The sequence below is a fragment of the Rhinopithecus bieti genome, unplaced genomic scaffold (genome assembly GCF_001698545.2).
Source record: "Rhinopithecus bieti isolate Rb0 unplaced genomic scaffold, ASM169854v2 scaffold_12003, whole genome shotgun sequence".
NCBI lineage: Eukaryota > Metazoa > Chordata > Mammalia > Primates > Cercopithecidae > Rhinopithecus > Rhinopithecus bieti.
Genome location: NW_016807365.1, coordinates 2,233,963 through 2,254,117, shown reverse-complemented (window position 1 = coordinate 2,254,117; position 20,155 = coordinate 2,233,963). Strand labels below are relative to the sequence as shown.

Sequence of the window (20,155 nt, the reverse complement as noted above, 5' to 3'; positions counted from 1 at the left end):
AGTTCCCCTGGCTAGGAAAACGGATTCCCTTCCCCCTGGGCTTCCAGGTGAGGCGATGCCTCGCCCTGCTTCAGCTCTCGCTGGTCAGGCTGCAGCAGCTGACCAGCACCGATTGTCCGGCACTCCCTAGTGAGATGACCCCAGTACCTCAGTTGAAAATGCAGAAATCACCGGTCTTCTGTGTCGCTCGCGCTGGGAGTTGGAGACTGGAGCTGTTCCTATTCGGCCATCTTGCCACGCCTGGTTCTTTAATATTTTTGATCCACAGTTGCTTAATCCGCTTATTCAGAATACACAGATATGATGGGCTGACTGTATACACATACAGACTCCAAACCACTAAAACACATCATAATACCAATAAATCTTATTAGAGTATTTTCCAATCACTCTTTTTTCTTACATATTCTACTATTCACTGTTAATGTTATTTTTAAAAAGGATATTCACTTTGAAAGTACAAATACTTCTATTTTCTAATTTTGCAATAATAGACTTTTTTATGTAGTTATATCTTTATTTCAATAACAAAAACCACTTAACTTTCATAAAGATTGTTAAGTTCCATCAGATCATTGAATCTGTGATTGGTAAAATTTACAACTTCAGTAACACCAGATGTAAAATGAAGAATCTCTTTGTTGGTCAGATTATAATCAAGACATTCTTTTTCTTGTCATAATTACATATACTCTTTTATCATGCATTTTCTTGAGGAAATACATATACACAAACAAAACAGTAGGTGTTCTTATTTTCTTTTCAAACAATACAATATGAAACATAAATGTACACTAGACATCACCCAATTTAAGAAATAGAACATTACTGGCCAGGTGTGGTGTCTCACTCCTGTAATCACAACACTATGGGAAGCTAAGGCTGGAGGATTGCTTGAGGCCAAGGGTTCGACTAGCATGGGCAATGAAGGGAGGCCCCGTCTCTACAAAAAAATAAAAAATTATAGCCGGTCACGGTGGTGCACACCTCTCGGCAGGAGGATCACATGAGCCCAGGAGTTCAAGGTTACAGTAAGCTATGATGGTGCCACTGCACTCTAGTCAACAGAACAAGACCCTGTTTCCAAAAAAAAATAAAAATAATGAAAATATTTCATCTAAAGAAAAGAATACACCATGTTTTCTTTATTTAGCATATTAATAAAACAATAAAATACACACATTTCAGTTACTGATATTTTAGAATCTCTTGCATATATGGAATCTGAGCTATTTGATCAGGAAAAAAATTTAAAAGAATCTCTTGCATACCTTTTCTTACACTATCCTGAATTTTGTGTTATTACTTGCCACAGTTGATAGATAAACTATAATGTATGTACCCCTTAATAATATATAGTTTTCCTTTTTTAACTTTATGAAAATAAAATTATACCCTTTATAGATCTGATGAAAAATTATCATATGAAATATTTTATCCATTCAATTAACAAATTTAATCCAATGGCTATAAAATATAGACTATTATGGCAAACAATTGAGGAATTAGACTGATTGTATTATTTCTTTTATTTACTTGTGCTACTTGGATAATTGTTATTTTCCTCCATTTTATTTTACTAAGTGGAGGTCTGGTTTATGTTACCTTTTCATGGGGAGGTCAAAATTAAAGATATCTCAAGGCAAGACTAGGTGTGGGCCTGTAGACAACACTAAAATGAATATAAAGAGAGAGAGAGATGCTAATAAGGGATATTACAATTAGCAAATGGTTTTATTTTTGACCTATGGATGGGAAGGGATACTTAGAACTGTAGGGTTAACCTATTCCAAACACATAGAAATTCTAACATACAAACGTTCAGTAGATAAGATTATCAACTCCCAAGTTCTACTAAAGAAAAGCTCATATACTAATCAACCATATCAGTTGCCTCAATTATAAACCTCATTTGCAAGTCTTAATAGAAAATGAATTGATTTTTTTCTGCTATCAAAGAGGAAATGAGTGAAAATAGACACTCTCTAAAGCATATTCAACATCTGCACAACAAACTTTCAAAGGTAGGTCTATTTAGCTACTACCATTTACCTGAAGTTAAAATGTTACACAAATATCTATTGCCTAAATGGTAGTCTTCATTTTATCATTTAAAACTAAGATTCACCTAAAAGATCAATAGAAAATATTTGATCTAAAGAAAGAAATAGACCATGTTTTCTTTTATTTAGCATATTAATAAAAACAATAAAGATACACACGTTTCAGAATGGAAAGAAAGGCATTTCCTTTTAACGCTAGAATGTATCAATCACCTCATTATTACATACTACATTATTTAAGGTCAGGTGTAGATGCTCAAGCTTGTAATCCCAAAACTTTGGGAAGCTGAGGAAAATGACTTGAGCTCAGGAATTTGAGACCACTCTGGGCAACATAACAAGACTCCATCTCTACAAAAAGTAAAATAATGAAAATAAAATTAGTCATGTGTAGTAGTGCCCACCTGCAGTCCTAGCTACCTGAGAGACTGAGCCAAAAGGATCACTTGAACCCAGGGGTTTGAGGCTGCAAGGCTGCAGTGAGCTATAATCATGCCACTGTACTCAGGCCTAGGTGACAGAGCAAGACCCTGACTTTTTAAAGAAACTGTATTTGCTTCTATTAAATAGGTAACTAACACTCTCAATAGTTTTTTCTCAAAGTTGAGATGCATGGAACAAGTTTTTAAAATTTTATCACATTGATAAAATTATCCCCTAAATCTGTCAAGGGTAATATATTATATTTATCAAGGGTAGCATATTTTCATATCTTCTTTCTTTTACTCCTTACTGGTTTTCTACTGCATCAACTATTTGTTTCTTTTCTGTTTATTCTGTCTCGATTCATGGCTAGTTCTCTTTTCCTATGATATCCTCCTTATAATTTTAGCCCAATACATCCCTCTGATCTTCCATTCACCATCTCTCTGCTGTGTAGGAAGCATAACTGTGCTGAGTTCTTGGCTGGACCATTGAAATCAAGTAACGAGTGAATATAAATCGGAATCACGGCAGTCAATAAAAAGAACGTGGCCAAATGTCCATTAGCAATGATAGTCTAGTCATATAAAAAAGGTGGCTATTTTCAATTAATAAAACAAAACAAGGAAGAAAAAGTAAAGACAACGCTAGGAACAATTATAAGAATAAGCATGTAACAAGCAAATGGTAGGTTTGCTTCAACCAAATGATAGGTTTGTTTCCATTACATGAACATTTTATCAAAATGTATATATAATATCTTCTAAGAACAATATGCAAATACATTTTAACATATAAATTGGCTCAAGAAAGTCATTTTTCTGGAACTCTAGATTTATAGGCTCTTTAAGTCTCTTAAAAACTGTAAATGACCCAAAGAAGTTGGCTGCCCTAAAGGTTTGGTTTAAATAAACCATCCAGTGCACACTTCAGATATAAGCTGAACAACCTTAATTGAAATATCTACCTTGTGAGGTTTTCCAGTTTCTGATTTGGTAATCCCCAAGTATCAATTTCCTATGAATTACCATTTCCCAACTAAGAGGTACAGAAATTCCCAGTTTCTTTTGGAGGTCAAATATTTTTAAACTTGGCCTTTATTAAGGTTTTCAACAAAGTTCTAATTAAACTACACTTCATTAATGGCTTACCCCCTACCTTAGAATAAGGAGAGCTGTCTTGCAATTATTAAAGCTAACCCTCAAATAGTTGTTAATAACAAGACTAAGAGTTATTTTTATTTTTTTAACTTCAAAGTTGTAGGCTAACCAATAGTTAACAAATAATTCACTTACTTTATTGGCATCATCAGTCCTCCTAGCAATACGTCGTTTTTTAAAATTTAAAAAATGATGGGGGGTGGTGAGGACTGTACAATTACTAGTCACTGTTTTCCCACTCATTGGTACTATTAGCTTAACAGATAAAACCACAGATAAGAGCCTCAATAAACTTCAGCAGATTCCCAGAGGCAAGCTTTTGCTTTCTGCTGATTAGTTTCATTCAATTATGTCTTCTTAATTGTTCATGTGCTAAAGCTCATTAAATGAAAAATAATATTGCTTTCCTGTGGGTAGGGCACTTGAGATTTGAAAAATAGCCACTTCATCTCTGCCTCAGAGGCACAAGTAAGTTAATCTGATGGTATCTGAAAAAGCTCAACAGATTTGTGCAGATAGTCCATCCTGTCCAGGAAGGGACAATAAAATTAATAAAATTGATTGCTAAATCAAGTCAAAAATAAAATCACTCCCAGTATTTTCCTTTAAGGTTAATTTTCAGGAAAATTAGACCCAGTTTTGTAGCATTTGATTATGCTCACCTCTGTAATATGATTTTAATTGTAAAAAGATCAGTTATTGCTGTTCCATTACATATGGGATTTGGGGAAAGTGGAGTAAACTTTGAAATTTTTCTGAAAATAGATTTTGACAGATTAAAAAGTGTGTCACACAATTTTATTTATGAAGTATTCTAGAAATGGAGAAGCTAAGTTTCATTAATTAAAATAGATTCATTGAGTACCTACTATGTTCCAGGCCTTTTGCTACACAATGAGGATACAAAAGGTTTTAACTTCAAGAGGTTTATTAGTCTAGTGGAGTAGAAATAATAATTCAACAATAATCCATCAGCTAATATATACTGGATATTTACTAAGGACCTATAAAGTACTTGGTCGATATGTATCACTTTACTTAATCTTTTTAATGATCTTATAACATAGACCATATCGTATTTTTTATTATAGATGAACTAAGGCTTAGAAAAATTATATTGCTTCCTGATGTCACATAACTAGCAAATGCTAAAGTTTAGTTTTGAACAAGATATAACTTTGTAGCATGTATTCCTATTTACAGGTACTCCTCAATTTACACAGTTCCTATATGCATAAATTTCAGTTACCATGTTTACTTAAATTAGACCAGTTACCCAGCAACATAGTTCAAATTTCAGTTACCCCAGTGTATTAACTGTAAATAATTACCAACAAAGTACAAATTTTGCTCCTTGCTCTTTTGTCCAAAATCATTATGTAAATAACAGGTGTGCTTCATGATCAGTGACCATTGGCATCATGTTTTTAAATGTCTGTCAGTGATCGATCGCTACACATCTATTATTCAGTGTATGCAGACAGAAAACTGTGCAGTTATGTTGTCTGTTTCCCATTGATAAACACAAGTGACATTTCTCAAAAGTAAATAATTGAAAGAATTCACCAGAAAAGATAAAAGTACAACATAAAGTAAAATTTGAGTCCAGTGAAAATGCAACTATAGCAAAATCCCTGTGGGAATATTGACACTGCTGCCATCTGCAGGACTTAAGCTTTGCAGCCAGAATAACTTAGCGCAGAGGAGCTTATTGACATAAATGAAGAAAGTGGATGTGATGAAAAGGATGAAGATATACCAGGCTATGTGATGCCAGCAAAAACCCAAACACACACACACACACACACACACACACACACACACACACACACACACAAAGACTTAAAGGAACTTACAGAGATACTTTAAAATATTGAAAGCATCAAAGCATAAAGTGATGAAAGTTGATCCAAATTTAAGAATATGACAGTTAGCCAAGGCATAAAATATCGCCCCTTCATTATAAGCCATCTGAGAAGAAGAAATCAATCACTATTCAATGTATAAGTAAACATTTTTTAACAAATGAGTAAACTTTCAGTCATTAACTTCAATGTAATTTAAAGAGGGAATTATTCAGCAAATGTGAAAGTACAGCAAATAAATGAAAAATAATGATGCAAAAAATAATAATATAAGATTTGAGTTGAATGCAAACAGAGTTATAGAAAGAAAGAACTGTCTTTAATTCTTTAATTCCCAATGTAAATTCCAGGATGCTAAATGAGTATGTTTTATAATTTATTTATTTTCCTACACATTTATTAATGACAGTAAAAGAGTTTATAATATTCTGAAAAGAAATTAAAAGTTATGGAATAATAATATTTATTCTTAAGATAAACTTGTATGATTTCAGCTGAGATCATCATGTTTATCGTCCTTCACTAGCATGTAAGGCGAGAAGTGTGGGTATTAATTTATTATGTTTGTTTAAAGTGAATGACACACGGCTTAGTGTTCTATCAATAGAAAATTACTTAAGAGGAAATGATATCTTAAATGATATCATTTAAGATGATATCATTCATTAAGAAATGATATCTTAAAATCAATTTTAAGATAATGCTTCTATTATGTATGTTTCTGTATCGTCTTTCTTTCTTTTTTTTTTTTTTTTGTTTTTTTTTAGTAGAGACGGGGTTTCACCGTGTTAGCCAAGATGGTCTCGATCTCCTGACCTCGTGATCCGCCCGTCTCAGCCTCCCAAAGTGCTGGGATTACAGGCTTGAGCCACCGCGCCCGGCCTCTGTATCGTCTTTCTAAACATAATTATGGAAAAGGCATCCCAACTGGTGATATAATTATTGTCAATAATATAATAGTGATGACATTATATTTGTCGGTCAATTAAAAATAACTACATTAGCTTTGGCAAAACTACATTGTTCACTTACAAGGTTAAAGATACTTATCAGTGCTCTTGTGATCCTATTTTAAGATATACATTTTCATATTAATTTGTAAATGAAATGTAGGAGTTTTTCATAACCAACAGGTTTAAAGCTTGTGAAGATACGTGAGGGAAATACCTAGTTATGTCTGTAAGAATCAGTAATGTGCCATACTTTGTCTTTTGTTATTGTTTTCTTGAGATATGATCTCACTCTGTTGCCCAGCCTGGAGTGCAGTGGCATGATCACATGCAGCCTCTACTTCCCAGGCTCAAGCGATTTTCCCACTTCAGCCTCCCAAGTAGCTGTGACTACTGGTGCATGCGACCACATCCAGCTAATTTCTATTATTTGTAAAGACCGGGTCTCACTATGTGGTCTAGGGTAGTCTTGAACTCTTGGGCTCAAGCGATTCTCCCACCTCATCCTTCCAAAGTACTGGGATTACAGTCATGAGCCACCACACCCAGCCTGATGTGCCATACTTTGTAAAAGAGTTGAGAATGGCTGCTAGCCAGTAGCGGCTGGGGGGGGGGCGGGATGGTGATATATAAAACATGGGTATATTTTCAAAATGCATTCTAAAAGTTTGACGAAAGCAATTAGGGGAATCTTGGGAATCCTTTGGGTCTGGTTTTGTTCTCTGTATTCCAACACAGATACTCCAATACATTATTTTTTTAAGGAGATGGAAAAAAATCCGACATGATTTTATTAAAAAATAATTTTGAATGTTAAAGGGGCCAATTTCATTACTTTCCCAACACATATTTTTGAATAGTTCCAAAGAAAATTTGGTTATGGAAATTCTTCTGCTGTTTTCAAAAAGATTCCCACCTTCCATTTCTCTCTGATCTCATCTCCTAGCAATCTACCCTTCATTTATTGTACTCCTAGTCGTGGCTTATCTTTTTGGATCTTTTTATCAAACACCAAACATTCTGGATTACCTTAATATTTTTCTGTTCCGCTCCTCCCCTGGAAACACTATTCCTCAATAAATAAAAATTAGTATTATTTCCATTCAAGCTAGATTTAAATCTCCTTGCTGCAAGGAGGCCAGCTGTAATCTGTACTTAATGTTCCAGTTTTCCTATTACTCTCTCTGATTTCCCCCTTTCATTGGGCCATTATTTTCTTTTATCCATAATGGGCCTATCACCTGTTGGGCCATATTATAAACTCTTTTATTGAACTCATTTTTTAATTTATTGTTTATCATTTATGTCTATCAATTGGATATGGACTCTTAAGAGGGGCAGGGGCATATTTGTATGTGTTAATTCCACTGACATTTCAAACAATCACCAAACAGTGTCTGTCATATAGCAAACCATTCTTTTTTTTCTTTTTTTCTTTTGAGGGACAGAAGTCTCGCTATGTCCCGACCCAGGTAGTGTGCAGTGGGCGTGAACTCGGCTCCTGCAGTTTGTTGTCCTCCCAGGGTTCCAACCCCACCATTCTTCAGCCTCAGGGCCTCCCGATTAGTGGGACTACAGGTGCCCCAACCACCAACGTCCGGGGCTAATTTTTGTATTTTTAATAGAGACAGGGTTTCACAATGTTAACCAAGAATGTTCCTTGATCTCCCTGACCTTGTGTGAATTCTGCCCACCTCAGCCTTCCCAAAGTGCTGGGATTACAGGCATGAGGACACTTTGCCCAGGCCCATTCTTTTTGCATAAAGAATAAAAAGAAATATCCCTTTGGACCAGGGAAATTCTGGTGTATTGGAATAATATATATATATAATATATATATATATATATATATATATATATATATACCACACACACACACACACACACACACACACACACACACACACACACACACCATGGCAATGAGTATGTGTCATTATCTTCGTCAGCAGTACATATTTTCCTAGAAATGAAAAGACTCCCAATTTGTCTTTTTGAATGACCAAAAGAACTGCTAATCACTTTACCAGTTTGTTTTTTATTTATCTCCAGATTAAAGTATTATTAAGGATTAATTTTTTTCCATTTAGTGAAATTTTAAACAATAAAACACTTTTATCTATGTGATTTTTCACCCATATGACAACAAAGTGTTAACATGCCCATACTATAAGTAGAAAAATATAGGTAGAAAGAACATAACTGATTTGCTCAAAGTCATATAACTCAGAAGTGACATTTGCCAGACTTCAACACTTGGTCTGATTTTATCATCCCTCGCTGACTGTCAGATATGATATATCAGTCCAAAAATTACCTCCTGCTTATATTAGATGTTTTGGATGACTTTTGTAATTTTCCAGATTCCATCATTTATTAGCGCCAATATATAAATGGTCACTTAGAATACAGAGATGTGCACATATTCAGGACCAACATTCCAAAAATGGCTTAAATATTTCTGGCAGCCAAATATTATCTCTGGATAATTATCTTCCTCAAGAACATTAGTTAGATGTGCTTTAATAATGGATGAGCAAAGTAACTGAATACTAGATGCTGTGTGACTCTGCGAACACCTTATTTCCTGCTCTGATAGAGCTCTGTTAAAGACCCTCATCTGTTACAGGCAGAGAGAAGAGCAGAGTAAAAGTGCTTTGCCTACCTGAAGGGACTGTTATAAGAATCTCATGAGTTAAATTGTGTGAAAGCACTTTCCACCCTCTAAATCCATACATTTACGCGTGACTTCCCTGTATGACACAAGCTAACAAACAAACTGGAAACAAACAAACAAACAAAAAAACCCAAGACACAAAAATAAAATATCTTTCTGTTACCTCATTTGGGAAGGGGTCTAAAAACTCAGAAATAATAGTATTTACACGTACATGTAGTTGGTAAACATTCAATGGCATAAAAAGTAAATTGAAAATAATACCATTAGCAGAGGGGAATGTATTTTTACTTACTCATATATATGCACATATTGGATTTGTCTCTATTTCATCTGTAGGACCTAGCCACTAGCCAAATGCCTGAAGCCCCTAGAACCCCAGTGCCTAGTGTGGTACGCAGAAAATAATGGCCTCTTAAATGTCCACTACCTAATTCCAGGAGCCTTGGAATACGCTACCTTACCTGGTAAAAAGGACTTTATAGATGTGTTTAAAGTTAAGAACCTTCAGAAGGAAAAATTGTCCCAAATTATCTGGATAGACCCAATCTAATCACATTAGTTTTAAAAATATTAACCCTTTCTTGGTTGTGGTCAGGGAGAGAAATGTGATTGTAGAAGAATGGCAGGTAAATGTAACATTGCTAGCTTTGAAAACAAAAGGAGTCCAGAAGTCAAGGGATGTGGGTGGCCAGTATAAGCTGGAAAGATCGAGAAAACAGATTCTCCTCTACAGCCTCCAGAAAGTAGCATAGCCTTGCCAACACCTGATTTTAATCCACTCAGACCCGTGTCAAGCATGTGACTTACAGAAGTATAAGATAATACATTTGTGTTGTTTTAAGGCACTAATTTTGTGATAAATTGCTAAAACAGTAACAGATAACTAATACAGTTAGAAAACATTTTAAAATTCATTTTAAAAGAACTACAACATGCAATATCTAATAAAACCAAAATAGGATGAAAATTAAAATGAAGCTTAGAACTTTTTTATATTATATATTTGGGAAATTTGAATTATTTCATAATATTCTGCTCTCAAAAATATGAAAAAAAGTAGCTTGTCTAATTATCATTCACCTGAAAGCAACTGTTTTAAAGTTGTCATTACAATCTTACAAAAAGTAATATGTCTCAGTCAGTCCCAGCTACCCTCAACATGACCCAGTCTTGTCAGAACCCAATTTAGAGCTTCAAGTGTACAGACGCTCCAAGGAATTTTCAATGACAGTGTTCCAAAAAAGCTATGACCTACACTTGAGGCTATCCCAAGGAGAAGCAAATATCATGGCAGCATCTTACATTTGTGAACACAGTGGTAAACATAGAGCATACAAAACCATGCATGGGTATTTTCTTCTGTTTTTAACAATGGATAATTAATGTCAAAAGTGATTTTCAGACTATCAATATGCAAGTTAAAATTAAATCCATAAAGCACAGTAAAACAAGCATTTGTTCCGTTTTACAAATCATGTTTCCTTGAGAACTTATTTTCTTTCTTTTCCCTCCTCTCTGCTCCTGTCCCCTCCCTTCTCTCCCTCCCTTCCTTCCTCCTTTCCTTCCTTCCTTAGACTTCCTTCCTGACTTCCGTTTTTCTTTTTTAAGTTTTATTGAGGTATAACTGACAAGTAAAAATGAACATATTTAAAGTGTGCAACTTGATTTTTGTATATGTATACATTGTGAAATGATCATCATAATCAAGCTAATTAACATATCTGAAATATCCATTCAACATTAAATATGTTGTACATTAGATATATAGTTACCATGCTGTACAATAGGTATATGCCACATTTTCCTTATTCATTTATCTGTCCATGAACACTTAAGTTGTATCTATATCAGAGTTATTGTAAATAAAGCTGAAATGAAAATTAAAGCAAATATTGATTCAAAATAATTTTATTTCCCTTGAATAAAGACTCAGACGTGGGACTGCTGAAGCATTTGGTAGTTCCATTTTTAATTGTTAAAGGAACCTCCATACTGTTTTCCATAATGGCTACACTCATTTACATTCCCATCAATATGTCTTCCTTTTTCTCTACTTCTTTCATCTTTCACAAAATTTATATTTTGACATTTGATAATAGCCATTCAAACAGGAATGTGGTGATACATTTTTAAGGTTTTGATTTGTATTTCCTGATAATTAATGTTGTTAATCTTTCATCTCTCATCTACCTGTTGATCTTTCATCTAGCTGTTCACCATTTGTACATCTTTGGACAAATACCCATTTTTATAAATTTATTTTTTGCTATTGAGTTTTGTGAACTCCTAATATATTTTGAATATTACCTTTTATCAGATATGCAGTTGCAAATATTTTCTGTAGGCTGTCTTTTCAGTCTGTTGATTGTTTCTTTTACTGTGTAGAACCTTTTTAGTTTGATGCAATTCCACTTCTATACTTCTGTTTTTGTTGCCTGTGCTTTTGCTGTCATATCCAAAAAAATCATTGCCAGAACCAATGTCAAGAATCTTTTTCCTGAAGGTTTTTTTCCTAGTAGTTTTATAGTTTCAAGTCTTATGTTTATGTCTTTAAGCCATTTTAAGTTAATTTATATTTTTGTATATAGTATTAGGTAAGAGTTCATCTTCATTTTTCTGTATGTGGATATCCAGTTTTCTCAGCACCATTTATTGAAGAAAATACCTTTTCCCCAATGTGTATTCTTGGTGCCCTTATTGAAGACTTGTTTACTCTAAGTGCATGAATTTATTTCTGGGCTCTCTGTTTTCTTGAATTGATTTATATGTCTGTTTTTAATGCAAATTCCATACTGTTTTGATTAATGTAGATTTGTAAAGTATTTTGAAATGAGAAAGTGTGATGCCTTGTTTTCCTTGCTCAAAATTGGTTTATCTATTTGTAGTTTACTGTGGTTCTATATACATTTTAGACTTTTTTTTTCCTATTTCTGTAAAGAATGTTATTGGAATTTTGACAGAGATTGCATGAACCTGGTGATTCCTTTTAGCTAGTATGGCTACTAAAACAATATTAATTATTTCAATTCAGAAACGTTCATTTTCCATGGATGGATGTTTTTTAATTTATCTATGCTTTAACATTTTTCCTTGATTCCTCCTTCAAGACAGTCAACTGGATGCAGTCAGGAGAAACATACCCCACTGAGGAACCAGGACATCAGGAAGACAGGTGTACCCCTAGTACATCTTCAGAGGGAAGACATTGAGAGCAGATAGAGAGAAGATACAGAAGGTGGGATAAAGGGAGATGAAGCTGGGAACACTGCATGGGGCTACCACACACCAGGACTCATTCCTGGCTCCCAACAACTCTTGTAGAAGGGGTGAGTTGAACAGAAAAGAGCAACTCACTCTCACCATAAGCCTCTGGAATCCTAGTAGGAGGAGACTCATCAGCCACCACAGACACTTGGGTTGGCAGAGAAAGCTACTTAGAGAAGTGGTAGGGACAGAACTCCAGCAGAGCCCACAGGGTTTGGTGCAGAAGCATCTATAGTGGAGAATAGCCAGGGGTGGCCATACCCCTAGGTTCAACTTGCTCTTATAGTAGATGTTAGCTCTAAGGAAAGGGGTGAATATAGACTCTGTAGAGCAGTCTTGCCCATGAGATGAGACAGGCCCCCTAAGCACCCTTTGGTGTGCTGTCCTCTCTTGGGACCCCAGCCTGCCTGTACCTGCTGGCAGTACACCCTCCTTGGAACGTCAAGGGGGCCTACCTCATTGTTCCTGCACTGGTGGACCACAACTGACTGGCAGAGTGCTCCAGAAGAGCAAACCCTGTGTATACATATAAGACTGCCCATGCCCTCCCCATACAGCAGCCTTCCCCCATACTGCTTTGCCTGCCGGCACTCGCTGACAGTGATCCCCTACATCTCTTTGCCTGTACATGTGTTTGCGGACAGACCTAGCCTTCCCTTCCCTGACAGTGCATGTGTGCACATGCACCATGCCATGCTACTACTGCTAGCTTGAGTGTGCCCCATCCCTTCTCACCCTGTTGCACTGCCATTTTTGTTGGAATATTGGAGGGCATATAGTTTGCCAGCTTTGCTACTGCCAGTGCTCCACTCCTGTGGCAAGGCTGCTGGCATGAAACTAAGCACAGAAAACAGTGTATCTACTTCCAGCTCTGAGAGGTCACTGCTGTCAGCAAGAATGCTCACAGAAGGTGCACACAGCCCTGTGACCACTAATACCCCACCCCTGTGCTAACACCACCACCAGTACAAATGCACACACTATTGCTAGCAGGGACCTCCACCTTCCCAAACCATACTCCCACAGCCACTACTGCAAACACCCACATGCAGGCGGTCATCATCCATGCGGATGGAGGATGCTGCCGGTACATGCAAATGTGGACACATCCCACTACCTGTCCTACAAAATGCTTTGGCTGGTACCAGCCATTAGAGTGTTTTGACAAGCAGTCTGAGATCACATTGATCCCTCCAGTGAGCAGGTTCCTAAACTTGAGGAGCCACAGGTAAAAGCTAGGGTATGATACCAGTTTCCCAGAGTTAGAGCATGCAATGCAGGAGCAGTGAGATGAGCCTTGGCCCCCTGAAGTCTTCCACTAACAAAGCCAGGTGACTGAACGCAGCTTATACCACAATCAAACCCTCAAGGTCATAAAATAGAATAAAAGAAAAAAAAAAATCCAAAGGACAGTAACTTCAAAGATTGAAGGAACATCAGCCCACAAAGATGAGAAAGAACCAGTGCAAGAACTCTGACAACTCAAAGAGCCAGAGTGCCTTCTTTCCTCCAAATGAGCACACTAGCCCTCCAGCAAGAATTCTTAACAAGGTGGAGGTAGCTGAAATGACAGAAATAGAATTCAGATTATGGATAGGAATAAAAGTCATTGAGTTTTGGGAGAATGTTGAAACGAAATCTAAGGAAGGTAAGAGTCACAATATTAAGATCCAGAAAGTGACAGACAAGAAAAGCCAGTATAGAAAATAAAACATAAATGACAGGATAGAACTGAAAAACACTCTACAAGAATTTCATAATGCAATTGTATTAAGAGAAGAATACCAAGCTGAGGAAAGAATCTCAGAGCTCAAAGACTGGTTTTCTGAAATAAGACAGACAAGAATAAAGAAAAAATAATAAAAAGGAATGAAGAAAACCTCCAGGAAATATAGGAATATATAAAGAGACCAATATTATGACTCATTGGTGTCCCTGAAAGAGATGAGAAGAAAGAAAGCAACTTGGAAAACATAAATCAGGATATAATCCTTGAGAACTTCCCCAGGTGGTGGTTCCTAACCACCAACATTCAAATTCAGAAAATGCAGAGAACCCCCACAAAGTACTTCACAAGAAGATTATCCCCAAGATACATAATCATAAGGTTCTGCAAGGTAAAAATGAAAAGAAAAAAATGTTAAAAGTAGCTAGAGAAAAAGGACAGATCACCTACAAAAGGAAGCCCATCAGACTGACAGCAGACCTCTCAGCAGAAATCCCACATGCCAGAAGAGATTTGGGGCCTATATTCAATAACCTAAAGAGAAGAAATTCCAACCAAAGAAATTTATATTTGGCTAAACAAAGCTCCCTAAGTGAAGGGAAATATGATCCTTTTCAGAAAAGCAAACACTGAGGGATTTGGTTATCACCAGACCTGCCTTACAAGAGCTTCTGGAAGAAGCATTAATATGGACAGGAAAGAACATAACGAGCAACCACACAAACTCACTTAAGAACACAGACCAGGAACACTGTAAAGCAACCAAACAAGTCAGTATAATAAGTAGACAGCAACAGGATAACAGGATCAAATACACATTAATACTAACTTTAAATGTTAATGAACTAACTTTCCCAATTAAAAGGCACAGAATGTAAGCCGGATAAATAACTAAGACCAAATGGTATGCTGTCTGCAAGAGACCCATCTGACATGCAGTGATGCCAATAAGATCAAAATAAAGGAATGGAAAAAAAATCTGCCAAGCAAAGGGAACACAGAAAAAAAAAAAGCAATTATTGCAATCCAAATTTCAGATGAACAAGATTTTAAACCAATAAAAATAAGAAATGACAAAGAAGGGCATTATATAATAGAAAAGGGTTCAATTCAACAAGAAGACCTAACTAGCCTAAATATATATGCACCTAACACAGAAACATTCAGATCCATAAACCAAGTTCTTAGGGACCTTCAAGGAGACTTAGGCTACCACACAATAATAACGGAAAGTTTCGATACCCCTACTGACAGTATTAGATAATTTAAGCAGAAAATTAACAAAAATAATCACAGCATGAACTCAACACTGGGCCAAATTGGTCTGCTAAACAGCTACATAACTGTTCACCAAAAAAACAACAGAATGTACATTCTTCTCATGTACACACGACACATATTCTAAAATTGACCACACAATCAAACATAAAGCAGTCCTCAGGCAATGCAAAAGAACCGAGATCATACCAACCACTCTCTTGGACAACAGCACAATAAACATAGAATTGAAGAACAAGAAAATCAGTCAAAACCATACAATCACATGGAATTTAAACAACTTATTCCTGAATGACTTTTGGGTAAATAATGAAATTAAGGCAGAAATCAAGAAGTCTTTTGAAATTAGTGAGAATGAAGATATAATATGCCAGAATCTCTGGGACACAATTAAGGCAGTGTTAAGAGGGAAATTCATAGCACTAAACACCCACATCAAAAAGTTAGAAAGACCTCAAATATCACAGTTAAAAAATTACAGAAGAGTAAAACAACAACAAATAACAACAACAAACAAAACACAAAGGTTGCAGAAGACAAAAAATACACCAAATCAGAACTGAACAGAAAGAGACCGAGACATAATACAACATTCAAAAGATCAATGAAGCCAGGAGGTGACTTTTTGACAACATTAATACAATAGGTAGACCACTGGTTAGATTAAGAAAGAAGAAAACAGAGAAGATCCAAATAAATAGAATCATAAATGACAAAGGGAATATTACCACTGACCCCACAAAAATACAAATAACCATCAGAGACTACTATGAAATCCTCTATGAACACAAACTAGAAAATCTAGAATAAACGGATAAATTCATACACACATACAATCTTCCAAGCTGAACCAGGAAGAAATTAAATCCCTGAAGATAATTATAACAAATTCTGAAATTGAATCAGTAATTAACAGCCTGCAAACCAAAAACAGCCCTAGACCGGATGAATTCACATCTGAATTCTACCAGATATACAAAGAAGAGTAGGTGTCATTTCTACTGAAATGGTTCCCCCAAAATTGAGAAGGGACTTCTCCTCAACTCATTCTATGAGGCCAGTATCATCCTGATAACAAAACCTGGCAGAGACACAACAACAAAAAAGAGAACGTTAGGCCAATATACTTCATGAACTTTGATGCAAAAATCTTCAATAAAATACTACCCAGCTGAACCCAGCACTATATCATGAATCCACCACAATCAATATTCTTTATCCCTGGTATGCAAGGTTTGTTCAGTATATAAAAATCAATAATTATGATTTATAAAATAAACAGAACTAAAGATAAAAATCACATGAAGATCTCAATAGATGCAGAAAAGACTTTTGAAAAAATTCAGTATCCCTTCATGTTAAAAAAACTCTCTACAAATTAGGTATTGAAGGAATATACCTCAAAATAATAAGAGCCATATATTACAAACCCACGGCCAACACCAGACTGAATGAGCAAAAGCTGGAAACACTCTCCTTGAAAACCAGCACGAAAAAATGATTCCTCCACTTGCCATTTCTATTCAACACAGTATTGGAAGTCCTAGACAGAGCAATCAGGCAACAGAAAGAAATAAAGGGCATCCAAATAGGAGTAAAAGAAGTCAAACTAATCTTGTTTGCAAATGAAATTATTCTATATCTAGAAAAGTCCAGTCTTAGCTCAAAAGCTCTGTAAGCTGATAAACAACTTCAGCAAAGTATCAAGGTATAAAATCAATGTGCAAAAATCACTGCCATTGCTATACATCAACAAGAGCCAAACTGAGAGCCAAATCAGTAATACAGTCCCATTTACAATTGCCACAAAAAGAATAAAATACCTAGGAATAAAGCTAACCAGAAAGGTGAAGTATCTCTACAATGAGAACTACAAAACACTGCTAGAATAAATCAGAGATAGCAGAAATAAATTAAACAAATAAAATAAATAAATAAATAAACATTCTAAGCTCATGGATAGGAAGATTCAATATGATTAAAATGACCATATTGCCCAAAGCAATTTACAGATAAAATGTTATTCCTGGTCAGGCACAGTGGCTCTCACCTGCAATCCCAGCACTTTGGGAGGCTGAGGTGGGCGGATCATGAGGTCAAGGGATCGAGACCATTCTGGCTAACATGGTGAAACCCCATCTCTACTAAAAATATAAAAAATTAGCCGGGAGTGGTGGCAGACGCCTGTAGTCCCAGCTACTCGGGAGGCTGAGGAAGGAGAATGGTGTGAACCTGGGAGGCGGAGCTTGCAGTGAGCTGAGATTGTGCCACTGCACTCCAGCCTGGGAGACAGAGTGAGACTCCATCTCAAAAAAAAAAAAAAAAATAAAGTTATTCCTATCCAACTAGCAATTACATTCTTCACAGAACTAGAAAAAAAAAAATCAATTTTAAAATTCATGTGAAACCCAAACCAAAAAAAAAAAAAAAAATAGCCCAAATAGTTGAGGGAATCTTAAGCACAAAGAACAAAGCTGCAGGCATCATGTCACCTGACTTCAAACTATACTACAGGACTACAGTAACCAAAACAGCGTGGTATTGGTACAAAAATATATGCATAGACCAACAAAACAAAACAGAGAGTCAAGAAATAAGTCTGTACAGCTACAACCTTCAGCTCTTTGTGGAAGCTGACAAAAATAAGCAATGGGGAAAGAACTCTCTATTCAATAAATTGTCCTGAGATAACTGGCTAGCCATATGCAGAAGACTGAAACTGGACCCTTCCCTTACAACATATACATAAATCAATTCAAAATGTGTTAAATACTTAAATGTAAAACTCAAAACTATAAAAGCACTGAAAGACAACATAGGCAATACCATTCTGAACATAAGATCTGACAAAGATTTCATGGAAAATATGCCAAAGGCAATCACAGAAAAAGCAAAAATTGACAAATAGAATAATAAACTAGTCTCCAGTGAAAGCAACTGCATCTGAAGTTAAAGAAGAGAAAGAAGGAGAAAAGGAAGAAGAAGAGGAGAAAGAATATGAAGGCATTAAGTCAGACCAAGCTGAAGAGGGAGGATCTGAGAAGGAAGGCTATAGTGAAAAATAGGAAGGTGAGCAGGAAGAAGGAGAAACCAGAGGCTGAAGGTGAAGGAGAGGAAGCCGAAGCTAAAGAGGAAAAGAAAGTTGAGAAAAAGAGTGAGGAAGTGGTTACTACAGAGAAGCTAGTGGCAGACACCAAGGTGGAAAAGCCAGATAAAAGCAAAATCTCCTGTGCCAAAATCATCAATGGAAGAGGCAAAGTCAAAAGCAGAAGTGGGGAAAGGTGAACAGAAAGAGAAGAAGAGAAGGAAGTCAAGGAAGCTCCCAAGGAAGAGAAGGTACAGAAAAAGGAAGAGAAACCAAAGGACGTGCCAGAGAAGAAGAAAGCTGAGTCCCTGGTAAAGGAGGAAGCTGTGGATGAGGTGGTCACCATCACCAAATTGGTAAAGGTGCAGTTGGAGAAAGAGATCAAAGAAGAGGGGAAGCCACAGCAACAGGAGAAGGAGAAAGGGAAAGTAGGAGGAGGTGGGGAATGAGATGGAAGGGAGTGATAAAGGTTCCCAGGAATCCAGGAAGGAAGACATAGCTGTCAATGGGGAGGTAGAAGGAAAAGAGAAGGAGGAGCAGGAGACCAAGGAAAAAGGCAGTGGGAGGGAAGAGGAGTAAGGCATTGTCAGCAATGACCTAGACTTGAGCCCAGCAGATGAAAAGAAGGGGGATAATAAAAGTAAGGAGAAAGTGGTGGTGACCAAAACAGTAGAAAAAAATCACCAGTGAGGGGGGACATGGTGCTACCAAGTACACCACTAAATCTGTAACTGTCACTCAAAAGGTCGAAGAGCATGAAGAGACCTTTGAGGAGAAACTGGTGCCTACTCAAAAGGTAGAAAAAGTCACTTCACATGCCATAGAAAAGGAAGTTGCTCAGGGTGACTGAGAGTTGAGTCCATTGCAAAAGCTTAAGCCATATGACAATTTCAAAATGCATGTGACTGGCAGCATCAAAACAGAACAGGTTCTCCCATGGGGGCTCCAGACATTGTATTTTACTTTGTGCAATATGAGGAGACTGCAGGCAAGCTCAGTGTGCTCCCCTCGCCGTCTTTGGGGGATTCAAATGCATGATTTTGTATGTACCTGAGAAATTCACCAATTTCCTATGCTGTTGGAAGGGGGTCACTCAGGAGGGGGGATGTCTTGAGATGTACTATGTAAAGTACCAACTGAGCCAAAAACAATAAATAGAACACAGAACTGTCTTAACCTTAAGAAAGCTATATATGAACAATTATGTTTACCTCACTGGTGCATTTAAAATGGACTTTTGTTCATGGAAGAACCTTGTTGACATGGACAGTTTGCAATCTTATGTTGACTGATGTTAAACGCCACAGCAGTACTTGCTCAATAAAGGTCATATTGGAAACATAGTCAAAAAAATAAATAAACTAAAGAGCTTCTGCACAGCAAACGAAACTATCAACAAAGTTACCAGACAACCTAGAGAATGGGAGAAATTATTAGCAGATTATGTAGCTGACAAAGGTCGATTATCCAGCATCTATAATTAATTTAAACAAATTTACAGGAAAAAAAAAAAAAACACTACAAAGTGTGAAAAGTACATGAACAGACACTTTTAAAAAACAAAAACAAAAACAAAAAAAACTTGCAGCCAAAAAACATATTTTAAAAAGCTCAACACCACTGATCATTAGAGAAATGCAAATCAAAACCACAATAGACAA

The 20,155-nt window shown here is 36.3% G+C and overlaps 1 pseudogene; it reads left to right on the top strand.

Annotated features, from left to right (window-relative positions):
- The first annotated feature begins 18,406 nt into the window (after positions 1-18,406).
- Positions 18,407-19,344, top strand: LOC108535462 (neurofilament medium polypeptide-like; annotated as a pseudogene).
- Positions 19,345-20,155: the final 811 nt, after the last annotated feature.